Raw genomic sequence first — 12,496 nt, forward strand, 5'->3', positions numbered from 1 at the left:
CAACCCAGTGAACAGAGACTCTCTGATCACTGATAAAGCATGTTTTTAGACTTTGGTGGCTGAAAGACTGAATATGACATTACACATTTAACATGGTGAGCTCATTGTCTCACCCCTGTAGGGCTGCCAGCCCCTGAGAGCGAGGGGCGGTCTAAATGAATAAGAAGGTTTTAGTGAGTTCGCTCCCCCTGTAAGGTTAGAAACAATATTCAGAATGATGCAGCTAATCACAAATGATGCTAATGATAGTGGGTACTCACACACAGTGTAGCCTATGGAATAATAAGGCATCTGGTGCTGAGGTGGTGGTATGGGGGCCCAAAATGAAAATCTGCTTAGGGCCCCATGAAGGCTTGGGCCGGCTCTGGTTCCAGCTGCCTGGAGAGCTTAGCACAAAATCCTGGGGTGGATTTTGACCTCCTGGATCTGAATGGTCCCTCTCTAAACTGTATGCAGTGTTTCTTTTTTCCAACGAAAATGTTCCTCAAATCTGAAACAGTGTGTATCACCACACCACTGGATGTTCTACACCCTGCAGAACGTTCCTACAGCATTCCACATGGAGAGGTGGGGGTGCTGCCATTCAAACACGGAAAACCTTTTTAAACCGGAATGTTTTTGAAGGAGGATTCAGTGCAAAATCTATAATTCAGTACCTGATTCTTCACGGCGAGGACAGAGCGGAGGAGCGTCTGGAACAGGAAGGCTGTGGTCTCGGCCGGGTTCTCGCGTGCTGCTGGTGATGTAGTGGTTGGATTAGTAACCGCAGCACTTCTGGTTTGGATCCTGTCGGCCTCATAAATGTTTAAAGGACGCTCGCTCAGGGGATTTGGGTTTACACCAACCCGCATAATTATTATCTGTGTGTGTTTTGAAGGGCATGCGCTGCTTGGATGGGTCTGCAGTCCAACACACAGGACGGCCCAAGGTCACCAGACGACCAGCCTCGGTCCAGCACAGTGTTAAAGCAACAGTTCAGAAAGAAATCAGTTTTTACTGCTTTACTGTTAGTTTAGTTAGTTTAGTTTTAAAAGAATAATTCATAGTTTAATTAGTTTGAATTAATTTTCCTTTTTAATAAAAATATTATTTTACTTTTTGGTGTATTTTGTTATTTTGTTGTATATTTATGCTTTATTTTTCTGCCTTTGTTTACTTTTTTATTTTAAATCACTTTTAACAGTAACAGTGATGAGTGTAACAGTGATGATGAGTGTAACAGTGATGATAAGTGTAACAGTGATGATGAGTGTAACAGTGATGAGTGTAACAGTGATGAGTTTTACAGTGATGATGAGTGTAACAGTGATGAGTGTAACAGTGATGAGTTTTACAGTGATGATGAGTTTAACAGTGATGATGAGTTTTACAGTGATGATGAGTTTTACAGTGATGATGAGTGTAACAGTGATGATGAGTTTTACAATGATGACGAGTGTAACAGTGATGATGAGTTTTACAGTGATGATGAGTTTAACAGTGATGAGTGTAACAGTGATTAGTTTAACAGTGATGATGAGTGTAACAGTGATTAGTTTAACAGTGATGATGAGTGTAACAGTGATGAGTGTAACAGTTCTGAGTGAAACAGTGATGATGAGTTTAACAGTGATGAGTGTAACAGTGATGAGTGAAACAGTGATGAGTGTAACAGTGATGATGAGTTTAACAGTGATGAGTGTAACAGTTCTGAGTGAAACAGTGATGATGAGTTTAACAGTGATGAGTGTAACAGTGATGATGAGTTTAACAGTGATGAGTTTAACAGTGATGACTGTAACAGTAATGATGAGTGTAACAGTGATGAGTTTAACAGTGATGATGAGTTTAACAGTGATGAGTGTAACAGTTCTGAGTGAAACAGTGATGATGAGTTTAACAGTGATGAGTGTAACAGTGATGATGAGTTTAACAGTTCTGAGTGAAACAGTGATGATGAGTTTAACAGTGATGAATGAAACAGTGATGATGAGTTTAACAGTGATGAGTGTAACAATGATGAATGTAACAGTGATGATGAGTTTAACAGTGATGAGTGTAACAGTTCTGAGTGAAACAGTGATGATGAGTTTAACAGTGATGAGTGTAACAGTGATGAGTGAAACAGTGATGAGTGTAACAGTGATGAGTGTAACAGTTCTGAGTGAAACAGTGATGAGTTTAACAGTGATGAGTGTAACAGTGATGAGTGAAACAGTGATGAGTGTAACAGTGATGATGAGTTTAACAGTGATGATTGTAACAGTGATGAGTGTAACAGTGATGATGAGTGTAACAGTGATGAGTGTAACAGTGATGATGAGTTTAACAGTGATGAGTGTAACAGTTCTGAGTGAAACAGTGATGAGTGTAACAGTGATGATGAGTTTAACAGTGATGAGTGTAACAGTGATGATGAGTTTAACAGTGATGAGTGTAACAGTGATGAGTGAAACAGTGATGAGTGTAACAGTGATGATGAGTTTAACAGTGATGATTGTAACAGTGATGAGTGTAACAGTGATGATGAGTGTAACAGTGATGAGTGTAACAGTGATGATGAGTTTAACAGTGATGAGTGTAACAGTTCTGAGTGAAACAGTGATGGGTGTAACAGTGATGAGTGATGAGTGAAACAGTGATGGGTGTAACAGTGATGAGTGATGAGTGAAACAGTGATGATAAGTTAAACAGTGATGTTAGAGTAAAGAGTCTTGATCTGATGATGATGATGATGATGACGATGTGTGTGTGTGTCCCCGTCAGTCTGGGCCACTGCTCTTCATCATAGTATTCCTGTTCTTGGTGCTGTGTCTCTGTGTGCTCTCTGAGAATTCTGTACTGAATTAATGACGGGCACCTTACCGCAGGGTTCACCGGCTCCTTCCCGCAGGGTTCAAAAATAATTATCCTGATAAATACCACGCATTTCTGTTCCTCCCTTATTCATTATTGCGCTATAGTAAATATTCACGCTGATGGCTCTGTTGGGCAGGTGTGTGTGTGTGTGTGTGTGTGTGTGTGTGTGTCAAGAAGTTCTGATTGGGACTAAAGTAGGCAGCGATCTTCAAAGTGCACTGAAAGCTTTGTTCTCCTCAACAAAGCCCTTCCCCTTTCAACTCAGAAACACTGCAGCCTTTTCCCCTGATTCAGCTGGATGTGATCAATGTGTGTTCTGTACCTCAGTCCCTGTTCTAGATAACGGTGAGTGCTACAGTGTCAGAAACCACTTAATCAGGTCTGTTAGGGATTACTGCACACCCCCACACAGCTCTGCATCACAGCTAGGACGTTTCCATCGTTTCGTCTCTACTGGCTTGGACCGCTCTGGTACCGGTGGCTGGAGTGACCATACTCTCGGTTCTGAGGACTGAGCTGGACTGAGCTGGACTGTTCCTGCTCAGAATGATTCCATCAGGACCAACTATATGACTTTCAAGTTTGGTCTGTTGAGGTTTCCCCTGTCTATGTGACATTGTTGTTTGTGATGTTTGTTGATTGTTGTCAGGCTTTGGCAAATTTGTTCTTATTACCATCACACCAAAAAAACTGCACTGAACCTGAGAGAGTGACAGAGGGAGAGATACAGAGAGAGACAGAGAGAGACAGGGAGAGAGAGACAGAGAGAGAGACGGAGAGAGACAGAGAGATACAGAGAGAGACAGGGAGAGATACAGAGAGAGACAGAGAGAGACAGAGAGAGATACAGAGAGAGACAGAGAGAGACAGGGAGAGACAGAGAGAGATACAGAGAGAGACAGAGAGAGACAGGGAGAGACAGAGAGAGAGAGAGAGAGAGACAGAGAGAGAGACAGAGAGAGATACAGAGAGAGACAGAGAGAGACAGGGAGAGACAGAGAGAGAGAGACAGAGAGAGAAAGACAGAGAGAGATACAGAGAGAGACAGAGAGAGACAGGGAGAGACAGAGAGAGAGAGAGAGAGAGAGACAGAGAGAGATACAGAGAGAGACAGAGAGAGACAGGGAGAGACAGAGAGAGAGAGAGAGAGAGAGAGACAGAGAGAGAGACAGAGAGAGATACAGAGAGAGACAGAGAGAGACAGGGAGAGACAGAGAGAGAGAGAGAGAGACAGAGAGAGAGACAGAGAGAGATACAGAGAGAGACAGAGAGAGACAGAGAGAGAGACAGAGAGAGATACTCTCTCTCTCTCTGTTTCTCTCTCTCTCTCTCTCTTTCTCTGTTTCTCTCTCTCTCTCTCTCTCTCTCTCTCTGTTTCTCTCTCTCTCTCTCCCTCTCTCTCTCTCTCTCTGTCTCTCTCTCTGTCTCTCTCTCTCTGTATCTCTCTCTCTCTCTCTCTCTCTCTCTGTTTCTCTCTCTCTCTCTCTCTCTCTCTCTCTCTCTCTCTCTCTCTCTCTCTGTTTTCTTTTTAAGCAAGCTGCAGTATATATACCCCCCCCCCACCCCGTGCTGACGGGGGATAAATATTCGCCTATAGACGAGTCTCAGTAATTAGCCGTTCTGCCACTTCTCATAATTGGCACCCTGTGTGTTTAATTACCCCGGGCGAGGCACGCGGGCTGTTTCCCTCCGTCTTTATGTTACTGAAGCTTATTGTGTTCCAGATGAAGGTGGAGAACCGAGAGGAATCTTCACACGTTAAACACCCTGAACACTCAGCCGATCAGCAAAGGTCAACTCTGCCGTACTCTCCTCCTCCTCTTTCTCCTGCTCCTCTTCCTCCTCCTCCTCTTCCTCTTCCTCTTCCTCCTCTACTTTCAGACAGTTTCACTTTCTTTTTTACAGTCAAACTTTCAGATGCTTTAAAGAGATACTTCACATTCTTATTACATTTAACAGTAAAAAGTGAAACAGTAATGAGTTTAACAGTGATGAGTTTAACAGTGATGAGTTTAACAGTAATAAGTTAAACAGTGATGAGTGAAACAGTGATGAGTTTAACAGTGATGAGTTTAACAGTAATAAGTTAAACAGTGATGAGTGAAACAGTGATGAGTGTAACAGTGATGAGTGTAATAGTAATACGTTCAACAGTGATGAGTGAAACAGTAATAAGTTCAACAGTGATGAGTGAAACAGTGATGAGTTTAACAGTACTAAGTTAAACAGTGATTAGTGTAACAATAATGAGTTTAACAGTGATGAGTGTAACAGTGATGAGTGAAACAGTGATGAGTGAAACAGTGATGAATGTAACAGTGATGAGTGAAACAGTGATGAGTTTAACAGTGATGAGTATAACAGTGATGAGTTTAACAGTGATGAGTTTAACAGTGATGAGTTTAACAGTAATAAGTTAAACAGTGATGAGTGAAACAGTGATGAGTGTAACAGTGATGATTGTAATAGTAATACGTTCAACAGTGATGAGTGAAACAGTAATAAGTTCAACAGTGATGAGTGAAACAGTGATGGGTTTAACAGTACTAAGTTAAACAGTGATTAGTGTAACAATAGTGAGTTTAACAGTGATGAGTGTAACAGTGATGAGTGAAACAGTGATGAATGTAACAGTGATGAGTTTAACAGTGATGAGTTTAACAGTAATAAATGAAACAGTGATGAGTGAAACAGTGATGAGTTTAACAGTGATGAGTTTAACAGTAATAAGTTAAACAGTGATGAGTTAAACAGTGATGAGTGTAACAGTGATGAGTGTAACAGTGATGAGTGTAACAATGATAAGTTTAACAGTGATGAGTGTAACAATGATAAGTTTAACAGTGATGAGTGAAACAGTGATGAGTGAATCAGTGATGAGTGTAACAGTGGTGAGTATAACAGTGATGAGTTTAACAATGGTGAGTGTAACAGTGATGAGTGTAACAGTAATAAGTTCAACAGTGATGAGTGTAACAGTGATGAGTGTAATAGTAATACGTTCAACAGTGATGAGTGAAACAGTAATAAGTTAAACAGTGATAAGTGTAACAGTGATGAGTAACAGTCATAAGTTAAACAGTGATGAGTGAAAGTGATGAGTGAAACAGTGATGAGTGTAACAGTGATGAGTGTAACAATGATGAGTGTAACAGTGATGAGTGTAACAATGATAAGTTTAACAGTGATGAGTGTAACAATGATAAGTTTAACAGTGATGAGTGAAACAGTGATGAGTGAATCAGTGATGAGTGTAACAGTGGTGAGTATAACAGTGATGAGTTTAACAATGGTGAGTGTAACAGTGATGAGTGTAACAGTAATAAGTTCAACAGTGATGAGTGTAACAGTGATGAGTGTAATAGTAATACGTTCAACAGTGATGAGTGAAATAGTAATAAGTTAAACAGTGATGAGTGTAACAGTGATGAGTAACAGTCATAAGTTAAACAGTGATGAGTGAAAGTGATGAGTTTAACAGTAATAAGTTTAACAGTGATGAGTGAAACAGTGAGGAGTTTAACAGTGATGAGTTTAACAGTAATAAGTTAAACAGTGATGAGTGTAACAGTGATGGGTTTAATAGTGATGGTTTAACAGTGATGAGTGTAACAGTGAGGAGTTTAACAGTGGTGAGTGAACCAGTGATGAGTGTAACAGTAATAAGTTAAACAGTGATGAGTGTAACAGTGATGAGTTTAACAGTGATGAGTTTAACAGTGATGATGAGTTTAACAGTGATGAGTGAAACAGTGATGAGTTACACAGTGGTGAGTGAACCAGTGATGAGTGTAACAGTAATAAGTTAAACAGTGATGAGTGTAACAGTGATGAGTTTAACAGTGATGAGTTTAACAGTGATGATGAGTTTAACAGTGATGAGTGAAACAGTGATGAGTTACACAGTGATGAGTGTAACAGTAATAAGTTAAACAGTGAGGAGTTTAACAGTGGTGAGTGAACCAGTGATGAATGTAACAGTAATAACTTAAACAGTGATGAGTGTAACAGTGATGAGTAACAGTAATAAGTTAAACAGTGAGGAGTTTAACAGAGATGAGCCCTGCAGTGTATCAGCTATCAGACCAGCAGAGTCAGAGAAATACATCAGCAGCTGCAGCCTTTAATACCTTCATGTTGATGTTAGAATGCAGTGGTGTCACAGTGGTGTCGCAGTGGTGTCACAGTGGTGTCGCAGTGGTGTCACAGTGGTGTTGCAGTGGTGTTGCAGTGGTGTCGCAGTGGTGTCGCAGTGGTGTTACAGTGGTGTCACAGTGGTGTCGCAGTGGTGTTACAGTGGTGTCGCAGTGGTGTTACAGTGGTGTTACAGTGGTGTCACAGTGGTGTCGTAGTGGTGTTACAGTGGTGTCACAGTGGTGTCACAGTGGTGTCACAGTGGTGTCGCAGTGGTGTTGCAGTGGTGTCGCAGTGGTGTCACAGTGGTGTCGCAGTGGTGTCACAGTGATGTTAAAGTGGTGTTACAGTGGTGTTGCAGTGGTGTTAAAGTGGTGTCACAGTGGTGTCGCAGTGGTGTTACAGTGGTGTTAAAGGGGTGTCACAGTGGTGTTGCAGTGGTGTCACTGTGGTGTCACTGTGGTGTTACAGTGGTGTAACTGTGGTGTTACAGTGGTGTCACTGTGGTGTTACAGTGGTGTCACAGTGGTGTTGCAGTGGTGTCACTGTGGTGTTCCAGTGGTGTTCCAGTGGTGTCGCAGTGGTGTTACAGTGGTGTCGCAGTGGTGTTACAGTGGTGTCACAGTGGTGTCGCAGTGGTGTTACAGTGGTGTCACAGTGGTGTTGCAGTGGTCTTCCAGTGGTGTTGCAGTGGTGTTGCAGTGGTGTCACTGTGGTGTTGCAGTGGTGTCACTGTGGTGTTACAGTGGTGTCACAGTGGTGTTGCAGTGGTCTTCCAGTGGTGTTGCAGTGGTGTTGCAGTGGTGTCACTGTGGTGTTGCAGTGGTGTCACTGTGGTGTTACAATGGTGTTGCAGTGGTGTCGCAGTATGTATTCTGTGAACACATATTTTAATATTTCAGATAAAAGACTGAGTCTGTGTATGAGGTGTTATTGATCCACCCAAAACCATTGCAGTAAATGGGAAAAAGGAGATAAATGCACACACACTTCTTTAAAAGAAAACACAAACACAGATCATCACTTTGGAGTATCTGTATTAGAAATCACGAACACAAACACATCAGTATAGTAATATTCTGGATATTAAATGAATGAGTGTATAATGTGGTAACAGTGTGATGTGGGCGGAGTCTGTTCCGGTATGTATTGGTTTACAGTATTATTAGCTGTTTCAGAGCAGCGCTCCTGATCAGCTCCAGCAGTAAAACCCACTCTGATGGTGATTAAGCCGTTAAGTGTCTAATCCTCTGTGCTAATGCTTTCCCTCACTGTGCAGTTATCCACTTATAAACACTGTTTATTACACTGTTTATTACAAAGTTTATTACACTGTTTATTACACTATTCAGTAGCTCTGAGATGACCTGCTCTCGCACTGCCTTATGGGATGGCACTAGTTGGTAAAGAGGGTTAAAAGAATGTAAATTAACACACTACTGATTATGATGGTACCGCTACACACACACACACACACACACACACACACACACACACACACACACAGGCAGTCCAGGCCGCTTAGGCTCTTTATTTATGTGCATCTAATTTTATACTCATATTCAGAAGATATTACAGAGTTCTTATAACAGACAGACGCTACTGTACGACTCCGATACCAAAACACCAAACACGACTGCGCTCTGAGTTCCCCCCAATCACACATCAGACAGACAGGCAGACAGACAGATATAGATAGATGGACAGACAGACAGGCAGGCAGACAGACAGGTGTGTATGTGGGGTGTTGTGTTGGTGGAATAGAGCTGATTGATGAGGACAGTGTAAATTCATAGCGCAAGTTTATTCAGTGCAGACAGAAACACTGCAGAATCAGACAGACTAACAGAACCGTAGAGAACACACACACAGGGGTTCCACTGCAGAACCTTATTAGATCAGCTAATGTTCTCTTCTTACAGTTTATTTACAAAAACTACAGCGTGAGTCATCCCTGCGCTCGGCCTTGCTCGCCCATCAGCCTGTTATAAATGCTTCCTGTTGTCGCACACACACACACACACACACACACACACACAAAGCTGAAAGTGTTACTGCTTAGACTTAGAGGGTAAACTATTAAAATCATGCAAATTTAAACAAGGGTGTGGGTGGGTGGTGTGTTGGAGGGTGGGGGGGAGGCGTGGTGAAGGGAAGCTGGAGTCACTAAAGTAAAGCACACCTGATCTCCTCCTGGTGCATAGATACGGGGTTATGCACTGTGTATAAACACCTCCTTCTGTTAGAGTCACTTCAGCCGTTCTGCAGCCCTGAATCCACAGCACTGTGCAAAAGTATCAGAACCCCTCAGAAACTGGGCAGCATGAGAACAAACACAAATAACTGCTCTATTGTTGTTGTTGTGTTTGTTAGCCACTCCCAGTGCACTGCTGGAGGAAGCCCAGTATTCCCAGTTTCCCATCAACACCTAGTTCATCTACTCAGTCCTTCATTAATGTAGTGCAGCTGAGCTGAAACTCCCAGAGCAGATCAGCCCCCAAACCTGTGCTCTCCTAACTGCTCTTCAGGTTCATTAGAGCTCCATAACAACAAAACCATTCATAGAGTTTCATCACTTAATTCCGTTTAAGATTTAGAGACATTAAAAAACACAATTATTTATTTTATACTAAATTTAGCTGTTTATTTGTTTAAAATGTTAAGATTTTTTACTAAAATTAGTTGGAATTTTTTTTAGAAATTGTTATGAAATTAATTAAGTTCATGATTTTTTTTTTTCCATAGCAAATTTAGTCAAAATATGATTTTTTTCTGTTATGCTAAATTTAGTTTAAAAGCTAATTATTTAAAAATGTTAGGAAATGAATGTCATACTAAATTTACATAGAAATATAAGGATGCTTTTTACATTAATATTTAAATTTAATAATAGATAAATACATGTTATGTTTTTACTAAATGTACTGATTTTGTGATTTTATATAAATGTTTATTTGATATTAAATTTTGTGTCTGGGCTTGAACAGGTTGGTTCTCCTATTTTCCCAAACAACAGCCATATGATCCACTCAGCATTCCAGGTTAGCTCCCAAACCCTACTGTTTACAGATGCTTCACTTTCTGGATTTCCTTATTTTCCTGTAATTGCTCATTTTCCTGGAATTCTGCATGATAAGAAGCGTGGGAGATAATGATATTTCTACATAATGAGATGAAGCTGGTGAATTAAACATCAGCTTAATATGCAGCTCGCCCGAACCGAGAAAATAATGAACTGCAAATAAATAATTGAGGATGGCATTGTTGTTGTTTTTCAAATGGCTCACTTGGGGTTAGTCATGCTTGTTCTTAATTTACCGCATTGGCTGCATTTGCTGCTGGATTACCACCAGTATGACATTCAATCTCTCACACACACACACTGAGGGAAACACACTGACTGGAAATGGGAAAATCAGAGAGAGAGGACCTACTGACCTGTGAAGGGGGCGTGTGGGGGCATTTCTTAACAGCTGAGCGTTTGCTCTGAGTAAAAGTCTGATCTGGACAGTCTATATACCTATATACAGTCTATATCAGTCTATAACCTCAGAGTCTGTAATCAGTAAACTCACGGGGGGTCGGTGAAGGTGCTGCTGTGAGCAGGACAGTTCTGTTCTCGATTAGTCTTGTTGTTCAGCCTCTGTCTGTCTGTCTGTCTCTGTCTCTCTCTCTCTCTCTGTCTGTCTGTCTGTCTGTCTGTCTGTCTGTCTGTCTCTCTCTCTCTCTCTCTCTCTATACTGTTGGTTCAGCTGATGGAGTGTGTTACTGTCGGAGTGTTTAGCTGAGATCTATTCAGCTCCTCTCTCTCTAACAGCTCTGCTCCTCTTAACCGCCCCCCTCGTCCCCTCGTCCCCTCAGCTCTGTGTACCGTACCGGTCACCCATCTACAAAGGTGTGACAGAGAAGGGCCGTTTCTCACCCTCTTAAATGCTGTGACCACCAGGTGTGTATGGTTGGCACTGATTACCCCTAGGGGTTCTGGGAATTGAAGTTCTCCTGGGTAACAGTGCCTCACTGCTGCCGCCCTCTGCTGGTAGGCAGCAGCACACACTGACCCTTGACCCCTGACCCCACACAATGTGACGTTTGCTGTTAGTGTAGTGTTTGATGTTAGTGTGGTGTTTGATGTTAGTGTGGTGTTTGGTGTTAGTGTAATGTTTGGTGTTAGTGTGGTGTTTGGTGTTAGTGTAATGTTTGGTGTTAGTGTGGTGTTTGGTGTTAGTGTAATGTTTGATGTTAGTGTGGTGTTTGATGTTAGTGTGGTGTTTGGTGTTAGTGTGGTGTTTGGTGTTAGTGTAATGTTTGGTGTTAGTGTGGTGTTTGGTGTTAGTGTAATGTTTGGTGTTAGTGTGGTGTTTGGTGTTAGTGTAATGTTTGATGTTAGTGTGGTGTTTGATGTTAGTGTGGTGTTTGGTGTTAGTGTGGTGTTTGGTGTTAGTGTAGTATTTGATGTTAGTGTGGTGTTTGATGTTAGTGTGGTGTTTGGTGTTAGTGTGGTGTTTGGTGTTAGTGTGGTGTTTGGTGTTAGTGTAGTATTTGATGTTAGTGTGGTGTTTGATGTTAGTGTGGTGTTTGATGTTAGTGTGGTGTTTGGTGTTAGTGTAGTGTTTGGTGTTAGTGTAGTATTTGATGTTAGTGTGGTGTTTGATGTTAGTGTGGTGTTTGGTGTTAGTGTGGTGTTTGATGTTAGTGTGGTGTTTAGTGTTAGTGTGGTGTTTAGTGTTAGTGTAGTGTTTGATGTTAGTGTGTTGTTTAGTGTTAGTGTGTTGTTTGGTGTTAGTGTGGTGTTCGGTGTTAGTGTGGTATTTGATGTTAGTGTGGTGTTTAGTGTTAGTGTGTTGTTTGGTGTTAGTGTGGTGTTTGGTGTTAGTGTAGTATTTGATGTTAGTGTGGTGTTTGGTGTTAGTGTAGTGTTTGATGTTAGTGTGTTGTTTGATGTTAGTGTTGTGTTGTGTGACTGTGTTGTTTGGTGTTAGTGTAGTGTTTGATGTTAGTGTGGTGTTTGATGTTAGTGTGTTGTTTGGTGTTAGTGTAGTGTTTGATGTTAGTGTGTTGTTTGATGTTAGTGTGGTGTTTGATGTTAGTGTGGTGTTAGTGCGCTGTTTGGTGTTACTGTTGTGTTGTGTGACTGTGTTGTTTGGTGTTAGTGTTGGTGTTTGGTATTGTGTTGTGTTAGTGTGGTGTTGAGTTGGTGTGGTGCTTGGTGTTAGTGTTGTGTTTGGTGTTAGTGTGTTGTTTGATGTTAGTGTTGTGTTTGGTGTTAGTGTTGGTGAGGTATTGGTGTGGGTTGCTATCTTATTGCTAAGACATGCATCAGCCAAATACCATAAATGTAAAGGGAGGTGGTTGCTATGGTGGTCAAAGTGGTTGCTAAGGTACTAATTAGTGGTTGCTAGCTTGTTGCTATGGTATGCATCAGTCAAATGCAATTAGGTAAGTGGTTGCTTGGTGGTTGTTATGGTATAGTGTAGGTATCTTTTTCTCAGGTGGTCTAAACGGTTGCACAGTGCTGTACACTGAG

At 41.5% G+C, this 12,496-nt stretch overlaps 1 protein-coding gene across 1 annotated transcript in view; it reads right to left on the reverse strand.

The window, feature by feature from the left end:
- Positions 1–12,163: 12,163 nt before the first annotated feature.
- The window catches only part of prkcbb (protein kinase C, beta b), a 44,410-nt gene continuing 44,077 nt past the window's right edge, over positions 12,164–12,496 (reverse strand). The window contains 1 exon segment of the mRNA XM_072693951.1: positions 12,164–12,496. This exon segment is cut by the window's right edge and continues 292 nt beyond it. The gene's annotated coding sequence lies outside the window, so the exon portion shown is untranslated.

This window comes from Salminus brasiliensis, chromosome 12, assembly GCF_030463535.1.
Source record: "Salminus brasiliensis chromosome 12, fSalBra1.hap2, whole genome shotgun sequence".
Lineage (NCBI taxonomy): Eukaryota > Metazoa > Chordata > Actinopteri > Characiformes > Bryconidae > Salminus > Salminus brasiliensis.